The sequence below is a fragment of the Pezoporus occidentalis genome, unplaced genomic scaffold, assembly GCF_034315485.1.
Source record: "Pezoporus occidentalis ecotype Australia unplaced genomic scaffold, CSIRO_AGI_Poc_V1 ctg90, whole genome shotgun sequence".
Classification (NCBI taxonomy): Eukaryota; Metazoa; Chordata; class Aves; order Psittaciformes; family Psittacidae; genus Pezoporus; species Pezoporus occidentalis.
Window position 1 is genome coordinate 1547129 of NW_026916263.1, and position 21079 is coordinate 1568207.

Sequence of the window (21079 nt, forward strand, 5' to 3'; positions counted from 1 at the left end):
CCCAGTCTTGTTCAGAGTTTATTCTTGGAATACTGTAATTTTAACATCTATGTAAAAGAGGAAAGCTTTTTGCCACATGCAAGCAATCCTTGGCCACCCTTCTCAAAGAAGCGATTCCTGGATAAGATGATCCAAGTTGCTATTTTCCACTTGAACTCGCAGCGTGCTTTGAAGGGGGGACAGCAATACTGTGTCTGTTTGCCAGCGCTGACAAAAGTCTGCTTGTCAGTGATACCTTCTACAGCTAAATTTACTCAGGACTGACAGAGGCAGGTGCCCCCTTGGCCTGCCAGACACTTGTGCGCCCGCATCACGCAGCCTACAGGTCAACATCCAAAGGAGAAAAAGCCCGTGGCTGCAGAGCAGAGGGTGAGTGAGGCAAACACAACCCAAACTGGGGGGCTTCTCTTCAAAGCCAGCTGGTCTGGCTTTATTCTACGGGAATTTTTTTTACCTGCCCGTTTGATCAAGAAGCCCTCAGCAGGTGCTGACGGGTACAACTTCCTGGAGAAGCAGAAGAAGGGCACTGGTGAGTTTTAATAGAGAAAAACATTAAAATAATGATTCTTAAGTCTTTGGAGTCATTTTGCTTGCTGCAGCGCTGGGTGGCTCAGCTCTGCACTTGCAAAGCTGTCTTCAAGAGAAAGCAGATAAGCTTTGTAGCATGCTTTGCGTTTTGTTTGATACGGTGCTTGATTTTAGCTTCTGTTGCCAAGAAAAGTTTCTTGAAAGTGACGGGGTATTTATAGTCAGTTTCTGTCTAAATGTCTCTATGAATCTGAATAGGAAGAACACAGAGGATTACATGCAGGAACATCAGAATCTAGGCAATGCTGGGGTGTACTCTGTGCCCCCCTGCACCTGCCTCCTTTAAAATAAATTAGTTATCCTGGTGATTTAAAAAAAAATAGAAAGGATGTGTTGTCTGTAGACTGTTTCCAGTATCTGGAGCTTCAGTGGACATTTCTGAGCCTCACAAACTCCTTCTTGAACATTAACATTAGTTTGTAAGAAATGAGTGAGGTGAACGATGTTTAGAACATTTTAGAAGTCTTGGTAATCAAAGGATTATCACACAAAACTGCTGGCGTTTTGCTGAAGTGAAAAGGTAAATTATAAAACAGGCTACGTGAGAGCACTACTTGGCACGATGAGGTTCAAATATATCATGGATTTACACAGTCTTTCTCATTGTAAAACCACAAATTATGCCAGTGTGTGTATTCTCTAATTTGCGTAAGAGCTGGGAAACTAGATGAAGGGGATAAAAAGATTTATTTTTCTAGAACAATAAGATTTCAATTAATGTGAAAATGTAGGAAAATGTAACCACATGTTAAAATAAATATTTTGGAGAGGAGAAAAGCATTTTGTTACAATTTCTATTTCAAGAACTCATTCTTTTAACTTTGTTTCACAATATTCATTATAAATTGTTGTGTTAAATTGAGAACATTTACTTAAGCAAGTAAACAGACAGAAAACTTGACCATACGAATCTTTCTGAGTAGCAGATTCCATATTCACAATTCACATGCGCACCACAGAAGACACTAATGGGAGAAAGAAAGAAATCGTACGTCAGTATAGAGTTAGACTATTTCTGCAGTGGATATTCCCTATTTGTCAAAATAGGTGATTTAGCAGCAATGGATAGACTAAGATTGGCTAAATAATAATGCCTGAGGCCCTTTTAAACACCTCTGATCTGTAATTTTTTTTCAGCTAGGGTGCTTGGTGTGGGACCAGGACAGCTGATGGGGAAATCCGACATCAGAGAGGTAGATCAGGGCTTAATCCTCATCCACTTTCTTCATTTTGGGAGACAGTAAAAGCGCAGCAGAGATTACTTTTGTTTCTGGAATGTGATGCATGAAAACAATCACTATTTTGTCTGCAGCAAGAATATCCTACTATGTGTGAGTACAAGGGCAGTAGAATAAAACATTACTAGCCAAAGCATAAAACTCTAAATATGAGATATACTTTCTTGGATGAAGTATGAAACATAAAACAAAAAGGTCAAAACTAGAGCTGCCTTTAAACTAAAGCAATGCTTGTAAAACTTAGCTGTTTCATGCATAACACTTGTAAAGTATGGAAACCAAATCCCCTTAACAGTCATTAAAACCAAGCGCTGTTAAATCCGAAGACCGTAAATAGTAATGGCAATTCCTAGAGTTAACTGGACACTGTACATGCTACACTAACCAAGGAAAACATACAGCCTTTGGGTTAGAGCCTTTAATTCTGCATACTGTTAAGTTTGTCAGCATTTTACTGTATTGATTTTAAAGGTTCAGAAACAGTAATTAATGTGACAAACTCCTGGATAATTTCATGAAATTCTGATTAAGTTTGTCTATTTCACTGCATTTGGGGAAAAAAGTATTTTGTAAAATAAAAATTCAGTGCAGAATGTTCTGCTTTTCTAGAAAAAACTATTTATGTTGCAAAAGGTGGAGTTTACATTCTAGATAGACACCATTAAACTTAAATGAGTGCCTTTTATTGGTCTCTCTGATTCTTACATTCCTCATCATCAGACTCAAGAACATTAAGCGAAATTCTAAAATATTTCTATTATCAGTTAAATACTGAGAGTTTAACAAAGAGGAAAACCTTATTTAACTCACTGAAACTTCACTGCTATTTCAATTAGAAACAGAATCCACCCTAAAATGCCTGGTACATTCATTTATTTCTGTACCAGCTCTTCCCCATCAACTAAGAGCTCTGTTGTGTTTTGTAAACCAGGGCAGCGTACTCTACAACTATCTCTTTATCTTTTTTTTTTTATTTTGAAAAGCTACAGCCTGGCTCAGCTTTCAGCCACATGGTTTTGTTTTCCAATAAATCCAAGCTTTAGTGTCAGGAAGACATCTATATTATTCATTCCATAGTGCATGTAAATATAAAATGGGATTTAACCACAAAGCTTTGGCAAAAATCGTGATATAGTTATTCTGTCGTGTGTTCTTCAAAAGCTAATTCAAGGCTTTCCATACAGTGCACAGTGTTACATGGTACTTTCAAAGTATATCGTGCCTTCTTCTCCTTTTACTGGTGAAAACTGGACACTTTCCACCGAAGTAAATGAAGCTGCATTTAAAAGCTAGATAAGATGATGAACTGCATGATAAAAAGGAGGAGGAAGGGGGAAGTAGAATTGTTGCCTTAATTTCTGCTTCATATACAAGCATTCAAAACATGCAAATTTTCCATTTTACATTTCTATTATGAATGTGAAGTGTGTGGGTATATATATACAAACCTGCATATATGAAGTGTGTGTTTGTACACATATATAAGTATGTATAGGCACACTTCAAATTTATATTTCTTTTTCCCTCAGTAGAGTAAGCAAAATCTTATTCTACAAAATACATATAACTTTCTTAATGTTAATTAATTAATCCAAAAATCCACTGGTTATTCGTCTGAGACCGCCTCCCCAGATATCAAAGTCTGCTTTCCACCCCTGCACCCCACTTCGTCCCATTCCAATGTGCCGACACCAACGGCATTCCCATACCACTCCCTACGGCTGCTTGCAGCTCCTCCCTTGTATCCCATTCCAAAAATGCTGTTGCAGTGTACAGTTTGCCACAAACAAGGTAATGTGGACAGGCCTTGCAGCATACCCCCTATTACAACGTAAAGACACACCAACCGAGCAGTCTTCTCCATCTAAAGTAATAACAGTTTACTGCACAGTCAAACTGAGATTTGTTCTTGTGAAAGCAAGTAGCATTAGGAGGCAAGTTCTGAACGCACCACTTAAGAAATTCTCAATAAAGACAAAAGCAACAGTGCAATGTATGTACAACTCCAAAGCACTGGATTCTAAATCAAGTTCAATAAATACACCTTACAAAGGATAAATATCTATATTTAAGCTAAGGTGTACCAGTTTGCTGGAAGCTTGTAAAATATCTGCCCAGAATGAATGAAACAGCAATTACAGCTTCGTTCATTAATATACAGTATTACTAGTTCTACATAGATACTTAAAAGTTGTGCTCACAGAATATGACATTCAATTTAATGCACTGTACCCTGAAACATGACAGCATCTGTCAGGGCAAAAAATTAAAAGGCTGGACAGGATGGTAACCAGTTGCTAAAGATTAATGCAGCAAAACATACCCTTCTGCACCTGGGTTGTCTGGGGTTTCATTTGGGTTCTCTTAATAACAAAAAAGCTCACCCCCAGTTACTTTCATCTCCCTCTGCTTTCTTTTATTTACCAGTAATGACACGGAAGTATATAAAAACGGTCATTCGTATCATTTTTGCTATAGATATCTGCAGTATTTATTCTTTTTCTTGCTTTGCTTTCTTAATTGGTGGCAGAATACTCTCTATCGAATGTAACTATATACAAATAGTCCTTTACCCAGTAGCAATCCATCTCTTGAGTTTTAAATTATTGTAGAAGAATGCTTGGTAGCAACAAATTAATATTGTGTGCAATAATTATAAAAAAGAGTGAATAGTAGACTGATGTTGAGAAAAACAGAAGAGTGTGAAACAATCTACTTGTATATCAGGAGATAGCTACTAAACTTGGAAAGATATTGCTGTCCATTTAATTATGCATCCTTGCAGTAACTGATTTCATTAACCATTTAGTCATCAACCACTATGCTTTCAATAGCACTTTAGATCTTATGCACATACAACCTCACAGAAATAAGATTTTGGATTGTAATCTTCCTCCAAAATATGAGGGAATTGGCTCCCATCTAGGATAAAGAAGCACTTGTTCTTTTGTTCCTGGAAAAAATCAGAATTGCTGGCTTCAATCTGCAAAAAATGTGAGAACTCCTCACTGAATCTCACTTTAATCCAGAAATTCTTAACCTGCCTATCCCCATTAGCAACAGTCCTCCTCAAATTATTTCTACCCATATAACTTTTGCGCTATCTATCTAGACCCCAAAAGACTATTTGGTTTCACTTAAGAGCTAGAAAATCTCTGACTCTGCTCCAAATATGTACCCATTCTCCAGCCCTTGCTGCTGTAGCTAAGTCACAGCTAAAGGACAACCAAGTCATGTCCAGAGATACTAGTGGAAAGGGGCTTTGCTACAAAGACCCTCAGACTTCTAGGTCCAAAAGGTAAAGACAAATGCTAGTGCCACAATAACTTAATTTATTCAAGAGTTACTGAGAGTTTAAAAATTGAGAGGTTAACTACATAGTTAGTGGGTTAGTTCCAGAGGTTTCAATACATATTTGACTGGAGATTAAATGGTTCATAAAAAAAAGGAAATGAAGTTGTCTCTGTACAGTCCTTACTTGGCAAACAAAAATAATACCCCTCAATTTCAGAAACTTCTTTGATTTAGTAACCAGGTTTCTTCTCCTTTAACAGTGTAAGGCTTACCTATCTGTAAATAATCTGAAAACAGACCTCACTGGTCTCATTGGTGCAGGCTGTAACGGGAACTTAAATCTGACCATCTCATGCGGAAGCTGTGCAAAGACGCTCAAACTAGATCAGATGATAGCAACAGCAACTTCAGGTGAACTATGTCTAAATCAAAGCACGTATCCAAACTTGACCTCTGAGGGTTAGTTTCCTTTTAACCTCGGTAATGCCAACTTTCTCAAGTACTTCCACGGGAAGAGTTACAAGCAATGACATCACAGCTGGAGGCTCATGGAAGTTCTAATATAGACAAACATAAGTGGCACAAGCACATCTAAAAGCTGACCCAACTATTGTGCAATTACATTTTATCACCACAGAGGTTACAAGGTTGTATTTACTTATCAGCAAGAGCTGTCAGCCTTCAAAAGGCCTCTCTAAAACATCTACCAAAAGTTTTATATTCATTATTTGTTTGATAATAGAAGTATTAGTATTACAGCAGCACTCAGAAGGCATATTTATGGATCAATGCTTGTACTGGGAGCTGTTCAAATGCAAAACAAAGACATGCATTTAGTACTGAAGAGCTTATAAACACAAAATCAGTGCACTTTCTTGAAATGTCCAGGGAATAACCTATTATTTCTTGATATTTATATGCAAACATATCTCTATTGAAGTTTTCCAGCAATACCTTTATTCCCTCATTCAATGTACTGATCCATTGCTATCGCATTCTGTACTCAATATATGCTGCAAATACCATACAGCATACTCTGTTACAACAGGCATGATGATTGACCTTTAAAATTTGCATATCATTCACTCTAAATTTGTTTCCAGAATGTGGTATGCATCTGAAATAGAGGGAAATTGTCAGAGAAACAGCCAAAAAGCTGGGTGCTTATCTAAAATGTATCTTGAAGGCTAGTTTGGAAAACTGAGAATTGGGTTTAAGGAAAACAAAAAAATAAAATAAAACCAGCCTTTAATGTGGTACATTGGAATCCATACCTGCAACCAGCATGGCAAACCATAGTGGCCTTCAGAAAAAGGAGATGAGGTTGACCAACCTTTTTCTACCCTTAGAATACTTTTAATTTGAATTTTGTTTGTATTGTGGCTAAGGGTCTATCCAAAACAAACTTCTGCTTTGCTTGGGCCTCAAAATTACCATGGATTTCATTGTCTACAGAGATGCAGGTGCTGATCTAATTTATAGCAGCTGCAGAATACTTAATTAAGCCTTTTCTGGCCATCTATACCTGTCTGCTTCTGTACACATCATCATGCAGTGCAGGATAGATAAATGCTTGAGTGTCAAACATTAAGCAAGGAGGTGCAATCATATTTTTTGGTTTGGGTTGTGTATTATTTTGGCAAAACATCTGAAAATATCACAATACCTTACTCAGGCAATTCCATTTCAGGAAAAGAGAAGGAATGCATAGACTGGAAAAAAAAAAAAAAAAAAAAATCAGCCTCTCCAAGCCTTTCCCTAAATGAAAACGGGACACAGGAGATTCTGTGATAATCATATGAACAAGTAAATGTAGCAGCAAGAATGAGAAAGGCGGTTCTTACTCAGCACTAATGCTGGATCTTAATTTCTGGGAACCTTTCCTCTTGGAGAGAAGTATGAGAAAACTTCTTTTGAAATGACCCACTAACAGAGAAGAGATTTAAACCTCCTAAAGCTGCATAAATTAACAAAGAAATACAAAGTTTTCTTCCATCAACTCTAGATGTTGTGTGAGATATTGGAAGACATATAAAGATTTTAAAGATGGGGACTGCCAGTGCAGTACTTCGTGGTTGGCAGGAACCTGCCTGATCCCTTCTGTGAATTCAAGTTGCCCCACAGCTGCTCTGATTTAGTCTCTGTTTGGACACAGGCCCTTCAGAGAACAAAGAGACACCAAAACACAGCACTTCTGCCTCCAGTATGCTCTTCTGTCTTAGAGACTGAGCTGAACAGTTAATATGTTGTACTTCTTGAGTGAAGGCTGCTTAAAGATCTAGGTAGACTTCAATCACAGTTGTATTAAACCATATGATAAACTGCACTTCAACCAAATGCCTTGCTTTAAAAAATAAAAGTCTAATGTTTCTGAGGTATATGAAGATGCAGAAAAATCAGACAGATGAGCAGCAGTTCATGAAAATAACATTCCCAAAAAATATTCTTCAAATACATCCTGTACTTAAACCCTATTAAGATGGGGAATTGGCTCCAAATTTCCACTTAAGCTCACATTTGATCTATTTTTATGTTTTTGCATAGGAAAAAAAAAAGCCCATTTAGCTTGAAATTTCACCTAATTAACTTTATGTCAGAAGAGACTGAGAGGAGGGGGCAGAACTGAAACTGGTTTCTGAGCTGTTGAGTTTGTCTGAGACTAAAACTTAGCTTGCTGATTTCTGACTAGCACTGAAGAGCTTCAAAGCCCTTCATACACTACTTCCATGCAAGTCTAGACTCACATTTTTGGAGTCCCTAAATCTCAATGGGGGAGAGGTTGGTAGGTTAAATTCTTCCTTTAGTTACACTTAAGTAAAACCACTGACTACATGTGTTATTCCCTAAAATACATACATGTATATATAGACTACATACACTTGGTGGAACGTTGTCATAGGATTATGAGGATGCTTGAATATCTTACAGACAGGCAGTAGCTGGTGGAGGAACTGCAGTAGCTATCCAAAGACTAGTTCTGAGGCAGGAATAGGATCTGGGTGACCACAAGCTTCTATTTAGGGTCCCATCTCAACCTGTGAGCGTAAACTGTATTTCAGCAGGCTTGAGGAGACTTTGGACATGGCATGCGAGCTCCACAGCATCCACACTGAGCACAGATTCGATGTTTCTATAGCTGTTAATTCCTTCATATGCAAATTCAGCCTCATTTTCAAACAAATGAGCAAAATTCAATTAATAGCCTAGGCCTCAAAAGCACTTGTGGCAAAAAGTAGATATCACCAGGTCAGATCTGATTCTAATATTAGTCTGTGCTGTCATTCACAAAGTAATAAATACTATTTTTACACTTTCAGCACAATTTTAGCAGTATCTGGAAAAAAAAAAAAACAACCAAACAAAACAAAACAAAAAAAAACACAAAGCCAATACTTGTCTACAAAGAAGTTATCTCCCACCTCTAGTATTAAAATTGTTAAAAAAGAAACAAAGCAAACATTACAATAAAAAGAAAATCTTTGATAAAAATAATCTCTGAAATACTGTTCATAAGATATTTAAAGGACAGTATCAACTCATGAACTACAGTTTCAGAAACTGCTTTTCGTAACAATGAAACACTTCAGATTACCAGAAGTGGATCAATTTAGCAAACAACCAAACCTCTTTTCACTGTTGACCTAGTGTGTTTGGCAGCCTCTTCCTCCTCTACAGCCTCTTCCCTGCAAACGCCCTTGAAAAGATAAGACAAGGGAACACGAAAAGATTTCACTTTTTAAAAACGGGGGGGGGGGGGGGGGGGGGTTGGGTTGAAGTAACAGCTTTCTGAGAGCCTGGAAAGCAACTGATAATGCCCTAGACTACACTATGTCCCAGCTCTCCACCGAGACCAGAAACGCAGTTTACACTGTCTTTCCAGGCACTCCTGGCGCCACAGCACATACATGTCACGGCTGACGCCCAGCGCTCTCCCAGCCGTTAATTAGCAAAGTGAGGTTTAATTTTACCACCCTCGCCCATTCTTGCCCTGTTTCCAGACCCCGGCTCTATACCACGCTCCTGGGGCTGCTGGGCCACCCCTACCTCACTCAGCCCGGCCCTTTGACGGCCCTGGTGGGCACCCTGAGGGCTTTCGAAAGTGCCCTTCAGTGTTCCAAACAATCAACACCCGCCTATTCCTGAGGCTGGAGGGGTGGGAAGAGGCTGTGGAAGACTCTGGAGGGGACAGCACTGAAATGAAAGCAAAGCGAAGGTCTCTACTAGAGCCAACCCCTCACCGGGACTCGCTACGCCTTCGCTGTGCCCGTCCTTGTTTTAAGCAGCTGCCGCCTGCACGGGGCTCATGTTGCGCCGCCACCACCGCAGCGGGACGGCGACCGCTTCCTTCCCTCCCCGGGACCACCCGCTCTCGCGTTAGCCCGCCCGAACGTACGATACTCCCCGCCCGCCACAGCGCCTGCCCTTGGAAGAGGGGACGGCGGCGAGTAGGAGAGAGGAAGAGCTTCAGGCTGTACCCGGTGCTCAGACCGCACGGGTTGAGGTGGAGGGAGCAGCCGAGCCGGACGCTCCGCCGCCACAACGGAGTGTGAGGCAGTACTCGCGCCAGGGCGGAGCAGGAGCGCGGCGGCCGCTGGGCCGCGCCGCCTGTGGAGATGGCAGCCGGTGGGGACGAAACGGCAGGCGCAGCCCCCGGGCTCATACTGGTCATAAATGAGCAGAAAAGCCCAAAGTAACGTTGTGTGTTAGAGGGGCGAGGAGTCACCCCTCTAGAGCAAGTCGTGGCTTCTGGCCGCGGCGGGGACCCTCTCAGCTCAGCTGCAGGTGCACTGAAATCCGGGTGTTTGGGGTAAAAAAGGTCTTCTTCGAGGCACACCCGAGGGTGTTGGCACAGCATACAGGTACCTTCGAAAGAAGAGATTAAAACCAAACTTTGACACTTAAGCATTTGGCCCAGTCATGGTAATCGGCATTTATTAAATGATGAGACGGCCACATTTTCCCAAATGCACATAAAAGTATAATTTATTTTCTAAGTACCAGTTGGAGGATGAACCCAGTTCAGTAGTTTCATGTTTTTATCAGAAGTGAAATATCTCTATGTTAGGATTCGGATGGAGTTTATTACAGCTTCTGGAAACATTGAGTTACTGAAAAGTGGTACTCTTTTTAGGCTTAAGTGCACATCAGTAAAGACGTGTATCCTTTTTATAGAAGCTGTTTCATAAATTTCTTTAAATGTATTTAAGTACCATAGGTTTGCATTTTAATAACACACTACTTTTGTGCTTTTAAACATCCAAGGTGCCGAACAAGAATTGTAAACTGTGAAGTAACTACTATGGGAAGGCTTAAGTAAAGCATTGGAGGCGGATGATTTTGACAATAAAGAGGGTGTATGTGGTGAGTGTTTAATATTTATTGCATTTAATATTACAAAGTACTATTTATTGTTTTCAGATTTAATGTTAAAAGCAAAGCCTGGAGAGCAAGTTCTACTGTATTATGTACTTAAAGGTACACCTGTGACAAAGGCTTTCTGTAATCATTTCTTGATGTGTATAACACCATTCTAGTATTAGCATGCCATTTTATTTAAAGTTCATATGTCAGCTGTGCCTACCTAGCAGATTTATTTTTTTTACAATTAAATGATTTTACAACACAACATCTTCAGCTCTTTGTGATGGGTTTACGAAGCATTTAAACTGTGCTCCTGGAACATATATCCTGTTATCTTTGAAATTATCCGAGTTTGCATCTTTTGTTCATAATAAAAGCATATGGATTGAGGGAATATTCTGAATGAACAAGGAACAAATACAGTACCGTTGAATAATCTTGTGGGGTAGATTAATCTATAGCCTTGATTCCTCACAGGGTGGGTTGCTGTGGCAACCACCCCAGCTCACTTTAAAATAATTTTTTTAAGCTCACTTCAAGCGCTGCACCCAGCGTGGGCCAAGTTTAAAAGCAGACAGACATGGGAAGAAGTGTTATATACTGTGTTGCTCTTACAAAGAGGGAGGTGATTGAGGAGAGGGAGGCGTGGAGTAGAGTGGGGTTGAGCAGAACTTTAGACAGAAAATAGAAACCAAGCCACCCCAGGGTTAAGATGCAAAGGGGGTGGATCATTTCATAGTAACCTTAGTGCTTTTCAGTTTAAACACCATTAGAAGATGTAAGCTGGCAATCTCATTTCTCCTAAGGGGAAAGATATGTTCTGCATCCACAAAAGAACAAAAATGGGCTTTGATAATCATCTTCAAAGGAAATGTTACCTTGAGATAATCGCACTTGTAAGGGAAAGAGATACTTGGATACACTGATAAAACTTTGGAGATGTGATTTTATAATTATTGCATTTTGACTGTTGCCTCATTGTTTAAAACACTGCATGCCTCAGGTGGCGGATTAAGGAAAAAAGCCCCAAAAGTAATTTTGTCAGCAGACCTACACATGACCTGTGGACAGCAAAAAACAGTAGATATGGGTCTCATGCCAGAAATCTGAAAAGGGTGTATTTGTAGAGCATCAGTACAAGTACAGACAGCAGAACAAAGGTTTTCCACTGTTTGAAATTATTCCAGATTTTAAAATTAAATGCAGCAAAAGGGGGGCAGGGGAGGTCCTGAACACTTCAAAAGGTACAGCATAAATTCATGCCTCATCTAACCCTGAAAGGACTGGGAAAGCCTGATCCCTCCCGTTGTATGTTTGTCCATGTAACATCTGTACCCTGTTTTAAAAATCGAGGTGTCCTTTACGTGGATTTGATGAATTGTGACAAAAACTTGGCATGGCTTTAAGGTACTTCAGTATGTGAAGGTCACAACTATTTAAAGATTAGGCCACAAGTACCCACAGAGAGATATAGTAGATGTGCTAAGCTGCTGTGTACTTTTATTTTCTGAAATATTTGCCCACTCTAGTAATTGCTTTCAAAATATGACAATGCTCATGTTCTGCCTGGCCAGTTGAAGGGATGTGTTACCAACTAGCCAGAAACCTGGCAACTTACACATCCTGCACAAAATAAAACAGATGCCAGTCATTTTCAATTACAGTACAAAAGTGTGAAGTCTTAACACAGCTTTCTATTTTTCACCACTAAGAAAATAGGAATGTTGCTGGATAGTTGGGTGCCGTGATGGGAATTGTGTGCAGAAGAGGCATAGCAAGGGTACAACCCATGTTACTGCTCTGTATCCCCTTACTGCTGCACTTCACACCAAACCTGAGGCTGAGAAAGTTATTTCTTCTCCACCATTATGCAGGCTCTGCTGCTGACACTGCTGAGCATATGTGGCTCTCACCACCGTATGTATGCACTGTGCTGGGCTGGTGCCTGGCTGCCTGGTGGCTAGGGGCACGTCAGTGTTACTGTTGTGGGTGGGTTTATAGCCAGTAATCGCCAGTCCTGTGAGAGTTGGCCACTCTGTATCTAAATCTCACCAGGACAGAGTGAGGCATGATGAGATCTGAAGTGACTAAAGAGTATTCTCAAGGGATCTGCCTTGAGAGCAGTCACAGGGTGCTTGTTAGAACTGCCTGAGGTTTGCTCTGCTCCAACTGTGCTTTGAGCATCCATGTTTTAAGAAGAGCAATTGAACCAAGAAGGCATTTATTCACTGTCAAAAACGGAACTTCAGAAGTAGGTCAGTGGCCCAATGAGATGTTTATAGGGAAAAAGACTGCGAGACCAACGGCTTGCATTAAAATAAACCAAATACACATTTATCACTGCTGTTGAATTCAGTCATTTGGTTTTATCATGCGTGCTGTTCCTATTTCCAGTACCTTAATCTATCATAAAAATAATGGTCTGTGCCTTTATAAACTCCCCTGCTGCTCTCGAAGCGTCATGAAAGTTGGCTTTTCTACACAGAAATTAAAACTTCTGCTACCTGCAGAAGTCCAGTTTTACTCACAAATTAGTCCATGTGCTTAATGTGGATTCGAGCTCCCTTAACAGTACAACCCTTTCAGTCTGGTTTTAGAAGCAAATGAACCTATATTAAACAGCGCCTTGTCCTTTTGCACGGTGTGCTGGTAACACTGCAGTTCTGTGGGTAAGTGGGACCCCGAGCGGGACCCGAGCGGGGTTTCGCCTGGAAGAAGGGATGCTGTCCCCCCACTCCGCCGCCGGGGGAGCCGCCCGCAGCGCCGTGCAAGCCGGCCGACTTTGGGAAGTTGGGCTGCTGAGGAGCGGAGCGCAGGGAGCGCTGGAGCTCGGCAGAGGTGCGAGGAGAGGGGCAGGGGCTCTCCGGGTGGGGGTGCCCCCTTAGCTCCGTTCTGCTCCGGGGGTCGGTGACAAACGGCGATGGCGGCGGCCCCGCTGCCTCCACCCCTCCTGAGGTGCCACTGCCGGGTGTCGGTGGGAGCAGACCGGAGGTGTCTTGGGGTGGCAACACGGGGGAACATGGCAGAGACCCCGCTGCGGGTAAGTGCCGCAGAGGAGCGCTGACCCGCTGCCCACCGCCAGCCTGTCCTGCGCCCCGCCTGGGCTCGGTGTGAGCAAGGGTTGTCATTAGGTTTGCGTGTGGCATATGCCATTACCCCGCCGTAAAACTAAAATTAGCAAAATGTCAGGAATGGAAAGATTGATTCACCCGAGATGCAATTATCATTTAAAACTGCTTGATTGAGGTGCTGATGTTCAGTGATTTATTCTGCATACCATATACATAATTAAAGTAGTGCAGTGGAGTAATTTATCAATCTAGTTTAGACTAGAGGGGCAAGGAAGACAGCTGCTGCCGCTGCTGCTGCTCTGTTTGTTTTATTAAAACCCTTTCGGGATCTGATCCCGCCCCCTTTTTGCAAGAGTGAAACTGATTATTTCTCCAGCTCGGGAAGAGAGAGTCATTCGTTTGGGATTGTGGGAGAGAGAGAATGAAATAAGAGACGCGGAGAAGAAGAAGAAAAGGGAGGAAGAGGGAGCGAAGCAGAGAAGGACACCTCGTCAGGCGTGTAGTCTGAAAGCTCGCCTACCCCCTCCCCTCTGCGATGTTACAAAGGCTGTGAGCAGCTCGCTTTTTCCCATTCGCCTGCTGTTACTTCCTTCCTGGACGCTTTCAGGACGAGTCCGGTTACTTTTAATCCGACCAGCAACAGCTCAGCCACTTTCTCCTCCTCCACGCTGCACACACGCACACACACACACACACCCCAGACGTCTTCTGGCTGCTTATTGGATTGACTTTGACGGTTGTGTGTGTGATTCAAGGAGGCTGCATATTGAACGAGGTGGTGAATATTTAAGGCTGGAAGAAGTAAAGGGATTTTTTCTTTTTCCTATGAAAGGAAAATATCTCAAGGACTAGTCTGATCATCCAAACAGCTAAATGTTTATAATGTAAGTACTCCTGAAATTCAGTATTGAGTAAAACATAGAGGGCATCATACAAAAGCCCTATATACATTTCCTGTTGCATTTGAAGAATTTATCAGTCGTATGTAGACTGGGATTTAGGTGGCTTGCAGACTTCTTAAAAGTGTGTGATTGTGCAATTGCTTTAACTTTTTAGACAAGTAACATAGTTAAATCACTGTCTAGTATATTACTACTGACTTGTCTCTGTCAGTGTCTTAAGTGTTTAAACTTTGATAAAGTTAGTTTGCATAAATTGTGTGCTTGATATTGTGAAGTGTTCCATGCATATTTGATTTGAATAGCTCACCAAATGCTATGACCTTGTAGTGCTTGCACCCTGATTTATCAGGCTAAGAAAACTATCCACCTTGGGTGAAATGCTCTTAAACTTCATCGTGTGATAGGCTCTTTTAGCTCTTAAGTCTTAAGTAGTGCATGCTTGGAACTGTTTAACTTTGTGCATCTTTCATCTGAATACTTGTGTTAGGGAAAGACCCCTTGCACTGATGTGGGAACTTCAGTCATGGGCTGCAAACCTCTTTCAGAATAGTATGCTTTGGTCTTTACGTGACTAATCTTTAAATTTTTTAACACAAGGGAACAGAGCTAATCAAGCCTTACAAAACTGGCTGTTTAGTTGCAGTGCAGTTACTTACAGGCTAAGGTAAAGTTTAGTGTGAATGACAGACTTAACAAGACTATTGGTGCATTATGTAACTGTAATACTTAGCCTTTCCCATAAAACTTAGTGTGACCTTCTGTCAGCCTGAAAAACCAAGTATAAAGACAAGCTAGTAAGTCTCTTTCATACGATAATAATAATAATAATGAAAAAAAAAAACAGCAGAGTGCAAAACTAAACTTACTGAATCATTGTGGGAACCTAAGCATTGTCTTTCATAGAAGAGTTATATTTTCTGTATTGTACACAGTAATTATTACTGGCAAATACCTGTATCCTGAAATTAAATAATGTAATAATGTAATACACAACTTAAGATTTAAGAGAATTAAGCTGAGAAACATACTTTGCCGGTATTTTACTGGTGATCAGAAAAGAATTGTCTTGACAAAATACATTTCCTAGCACATACCTGATGATCAGCTTAGTGACAAATGTCCTAGTTCCATACCTTTACTTTAAAATAACTATGAGATGAATGATAAACCAATTATATTATATGCAAATATGACTAGATTTATTTTATTGACACTTTCCTGGGTACTGTGGTTGAAGAATAAAGATGTTTATATGGAGTATAATAACTCTAATCCCTAGAGGCTTGGCAGGGCATGGAAATGCAACCACCTGTGAACCATTTCTAACCTCTGTATTTCATACATACCACTTTCCAGTTTAAACACTTGGGCAAGTGACCACTTTGGGGATTTGTTATTTTGTGAACTGTTTCTATTACATGATTTTAGGTATCTATCATGAAGTCAAAAAAAACCACAAGACTTTCTTACTCCATCTCTAAATACCTGTTATATTATTATTTCTATATTAGTGAATACATAATTCATATTGAACGTGACCCTAAAGTCTCTGCTTACAGTTAAGTCCCTTTGGAAGTAATTGAAAAATTCTTGGAAGAACTTTAGAGAATGGCCCTTAATTCAGGGTGACTATGTTCCTCATAGTACACATCTTTTTATTTTAAATTTTGCTGTTTATATATATTTTCACTAATATGCCCTATGTAGCTAGTGTGAAGAGATAGTTCTGGGACCTGAACATAAAAAGCTTCTTTCATGCAAACAGTATATACACAGTCAGTCCCACTGACAAGGCTGAGACTTCTTGTGTGAAAATTAAAAGTCACAGGAATAACAATTTGCAGGATCAGGCCCCATGGAAACCTAAACCCTCTTGCCTGTCCCATAGCTCTCTTAGGACAGAGATGTAAGAATGTCACTTTCAATGTCCTATAAATGCATGCAGGAATCAAATATGTCTGTATTCTCTTTAAGATTACTTGACCAAGAAAAATGAAAGTCAGGCTTAAGAGCCTTGAAGAAATTGGTAGTGAGTGATGGACAGTGTGTGAGATTAAAGTCTTTCAGAGTTAGTTCCTGAGCTGCTAGTTTGAAGCGTCATAAGAAAATTCATACAAATACTTTCTTACTGTGAATTTTCTTCCAATATAGGATCAGAAAATTTTTCTTACTTTTTCGATAAACACTCTTTATCGGTGTACCTGCAACATGTATATTGGAAAACAGAGCGATGCCTCTCTTAAATGGTTCTGTTTTTTTTAAACATCTAAAATATTCTAGGCAAGAGAAACAAACCTTTTACCAAAAGTTTACATCTAAAAGATCTTGGTAGCTCAGTATTTAGTAGATAAAGATAACTACATGGACACTTAGGAACTGAGCAGGACTTGTGAATAGGATGCTTTTGCCAACTTAATTCCTTTTAATCTTTTATTTTAAAGGTTAATTTATTGTTCACCGGAATAGTTCAGTTCATCTTCAGAGACAGCGAAGGATATTTCTATATCACATTGAGCAAGAAGTTATTAATTGCTATTAGGTGCTTGAAAGAATAATCATTTGAGGTTTCATATATGTAGACTTTTTTTTTTTTACCTGTTGGACATCATCACTTTAAATTACGTGATGATTTATCCTAAAAATCATAGTGAAGTTTAGTGGTATTCTTTTCAAAACACTGATTATGCAGAAGAACGTAAATAAGGTGTTACACATTTTCAGGGAGTTTGTAGTCTCTTCTTCATGGTTTTGAAGAGTAACCAAAGCAGCTCTATTTGTGATGTATTTTAAGATTTTAAATTTTGCTGCATGATACCAGCATAGAGATTGCGCTACATCCTCATGAAGGCTCTATAGCTACCTAGGTATGATATACAGAAAATTATGTATGCAATTCCGAACAGCTAGAAGACTTCAAGCTTAAGAGTAGGGGTAGTATTCTGGTATTTGTAAAGGATGACAATATAGTTTTAGCATCTTATTTCATAAACAAAATGGATTTAGAAGAACTGGTCAGCAAACAAAACTGATGGTGCCAGTGAGAAACTGAAAAAATTAATTTCTTAATTTTCTATTTTTAAAACGAATTACTTGGGTCTTCTGACCAGCTTTAAGGTAATTTTCTCAGAACTGGTGATCAACAGTTGCACGTGGACAGGTGATTAAAAGCAAGTGTCTTCAGTTCTCTACTTTAATCTCACTGTTTCATTGACTGCAGTGAAGCAGAGCTTGTCTCTTCACTAGGATCTGTCATCTTTAGGAAATCAGACCAGCTTATAGAGGCAATTCACAAAACCAACAGTGACAACAAAGTCTTACGTGCCTTACAAAAGAAGGATTAGGCAGTTCACATGTCATTTTGATTGGGCAGAGATAAAAGCTGATTGCTGCAGCATGGCTAGGCACACTTCAATTTCAATTGATTGTTTTATAAGACAACTATAACTCTGTTGCTTAGTCATTGTTAGTCACAATTTGAAAGAAGGAAAACTCAATTTTGACATTATTGGTTTTGTATGACTTTATAGTAAAGGCAGAACCACTTGTAGCATTGTTATACAGATTTTTTAAGTGCTGCTTAATAGTGTTTTGGAGAAATGTGTTTAAAATGTAGTAGGTGATTGCCCTGGACTTAACCAAAAACAAACCAAAAAAACCCCACCAAAAAAACAAACAAAAACCCCCAAACAAACAAAAAAATTGCCTAGGTGATACCCTGTAATAGCAATTAGAAATTCTTTAAAGTGCCTAGGACTGTATTAAATTTGCTGCACTTGCCCTATTAAGAGCTTACATGCAGAGGAAAGTCGATAAAACTTGTCAGGGCTTTGCAGATTTATAAGAAAGTTTAATATTGAAGAACAAGTAAGTCACCTTAGTTTGTCCCTAGTCTGTTATTTTTGAATGCGTAACATGAAGTAAAACTATACTTGCATATGTGTACATGTTAGTCTGGTTTGAAAAGAGTTAGGAAATTAAATGTTGTCCCTATATTATTAAAAATGTCATTTGTCAGTGAGAATAGAGAGTTTAAGATATCCGCATAATTTGCTTAAAATGTGCAGCCTTTAATATTTGTAAGTAATGAAACTTGCAAGCTGATAACTTCTATGCTAATTTCTTACCATTTTTCAAATGAGTTCTTTTTTTTACCCAACTGATGCCTCCTAGTGTTTCACATAATAAAAGACTAATGAGTCAACCATAAATGTAAACATTGTTTTTTTTCATTGTCTTCATCTTCTGTGATACAAAAAATTACTATTTATGTATTTAATTTTGTGTGTGTTATTATAATCAGACAGGAAACTCCTGTAAATTCAGGTGTTTCCTCTTAATGGACTGCAAACACATTTAGATTTTCTTTCATTCTAGCTTTGCCTAGCTGTTATTTTGAAAAGTTTTTTATATGTAAAGCACATTTTCTTTTTCTCCTTTTGTTTCCTATGTGCATTGCACTAGCCTCTCAGCAGGGTATTATGATGTTCAAATGGGAATTTTAAATTTTTTTGTAGGATAATGTTTCAAATGGAAGCCCTGGAAAACAGGCAATAAATGCAATTATAGAAATGTTCGAAATATCCTGAAGTACTCGTGGCCAAGTAAGATGAAAAGACTAGTCTGAGACACACTCGCTCACTAACAGTCCTTAAAGAATAACAGTCCTTAAAGAATTGTGAAGTTATCACATTTTGTAGTCATCCCTGGTTATTTTATTGCTGCATAAGCAAGAAAACTGTACCAGGGCAGTCCTCCAAAAACATGCACCTTGCACGTTTGATTGTAGATATGGATGATAAGTACTTTTGAAAAGGAACTCCTATACGTAAAATACTGAAACTGGTCTTGGAGTGATAAGGGCTGAAATATAGTGTCCTTTTCTTACAGGTTCAGTCTGGCCATGTAACTTCTGGATACCTGAAAAAAACGTTATATTAGATTTGTTTCATACAAGAGTAGAATATTTTATTTCTTTTGATGGGAGAGTGTAATTTTCAGAAAGTTAGCTAGCATTGGTGTGGCGAAATGCACCTTCTGGGCTCCAGCTATATATTTGAACTAATACAGTCTTACAATAATAAAGCAGCAGCCAAGGCTGAGTGCACTTTTGCACATTTTAATGTCACACAGTTTTATGTAAACTATGAGATCAATTTAATGATGACATTGGAAATACAGCCTGTTATTCTAAGACTTTTAAGAAAAGCCATAAAATTCCTAGACACCTGTTCTACTAATGAAGTTTTAAAGGGAAATTAAGTGATTTCACAATTAAAAATTTTAAGTTTACCAATTAATATGGGTAACAAAAATGGTGTCTCCTTCTCAGTGCACATATGGTAAACTTAGGTGCCTGCTTACAGATAAAATAATTGTTTCCCGTAGAACAGAGAGAGATGCATCTATACTTGCAGATCCCAGTCATGGGAATTAGTGTTTGGTCTTAGGATCTATAAAAAATGCAATTTTTAGGACTGTGTTCTGACATCAACATTTTTATCTCTGCAAAGAGACCTTTATGAGATACACCATTTATTTAAGCCACTAAACATTGGGTAATAGCCTAGCCTTTAAGTTTCCTTGCATCTTGGAAGTATTTCAAAGTATGCAAATGTCACCCGTTATTCAGACAGGAAAGACAACATGCAGAAGTGATAGAATTTTCTCATATATTACATTGCTTCTTCCCTTGCAAAGAGAAAGTAAATTTGCAAGAGAAATAGAGGGAAGCATAGAGGAAAATAATTTTTGCGGCAGTTCAAGTGTAGGACTGTTACTCTGAAATACAGTCAAACGTAACTCCTCTAAGCATTCCCCCTCCCCCCCCCCCTCCATTTTTTTACCAACTAAATACAATTCGATTGCAGAAATACGTCCTAGGAAATTCCAGAAGTACTTATTTAAACCCAGGTCTAGATGAATTATCTGATAATTATTTTTGCATTGTATGGGATAACCTCTTACATGAGACGGGTTCAGTAGTCATACCAGTGAGGTCTGTAGCCTAGGCCCCAGCTGTAATTCCCTGAGCAAGTGACTTTGCTGTCGCCTGCCTCAGCAGGGGCCATGTACTTATCTCTGCCTTCTGCCACCTTCCCCGACACCGAAGAGCAGCAGGAGCTGGAGCGGAGAGAGCTTCAGAGATCCTGGCCAGTACAGCAGTCCTACAAAGTCAGTATCTGCTTTCTTTTAAGTTAACCATACGGCAGCCCATAGATTAGAGATGGAGTAGAACAGATGGCATAAAGCTCTTCTGCCTCCTTTTCCCAGGTTATATAGCACTGCTGATGCAAAACTTAGAATCCAACTCCTATTTCTTTGACTGTATAATTAAGTGAAGTTTATGAAGAAAATGATTATTAACCCAATGCCAGTGCAGGCATTCACTTTAGGCATAATTTCTATTGCTGGTCCTATAATCCTAAAAGATGTACAGTTAAGTAAACTGAAGTAGAAATAACATTGTTTATGTTTGCTTTTATAGATACAGGACGCATGCCAGTTGTGAAACCCATGCTCAGTTAAATTTCAGTGTTTACTTTTAAGTAGTCAATAACTGTTAGCAAAGTATGTACAAAGGACAAGGAGGGAGGATTGTGAAATTGTTTATGAAACAGATCTGCAA

The 21079-nt window shown here is 39.3% G+C and overlaps 1 protein-coding gene and 1 long non-coding RNA gene across 12 annotated transcripts in view; one reads left to right on the forward strand and one right to left on the reverse strand.

Annotated features, from left to right (window-relative positions):
- Window positions 1-1517: 1517 nt before the first annotated feature.
- Window positions 1518-9631, reverse strand: LOC134156824 (uncharacterized). 2 transcript variants are annotated; one of them, XR_009962085.1, is made up of 3 exons: window positions 9514-9631; window positions 8745-8814; window positions 1518-1858 (listed from the first exon to the last, which is right to left on the reverse strand). It is a non-coding gene; the product is annotated as an uncharacterized LOC134156824 (long non-coding RNA). The 2 variants fall into 2 exon arrangements; XR_009962084.1 differs by lacking the exon at window positions 9514-9631 and adding an exon at window positions 9359-9491.
- Window positions 9632-13928: 4297 nt separating this feature from the next.
- Window positions 13929-21079, forward strand: part of MEF2C (myocyte enhancer factor 2C) — a 124246-nt gene continuing 117095 nt past the window's right edge. For all 10 annotated transcript variants that reach the window (XM_062605206.1, XM_062605194.1, XM_062605202.1 and 7 more), the window contains exon 1: window positions 13929-14436. The gene's annotated coding sequence lies outside the window, so the exon portion shown is untranslated. The remainder of the gene's footprint in view (window positions 14437-21079) is intronic.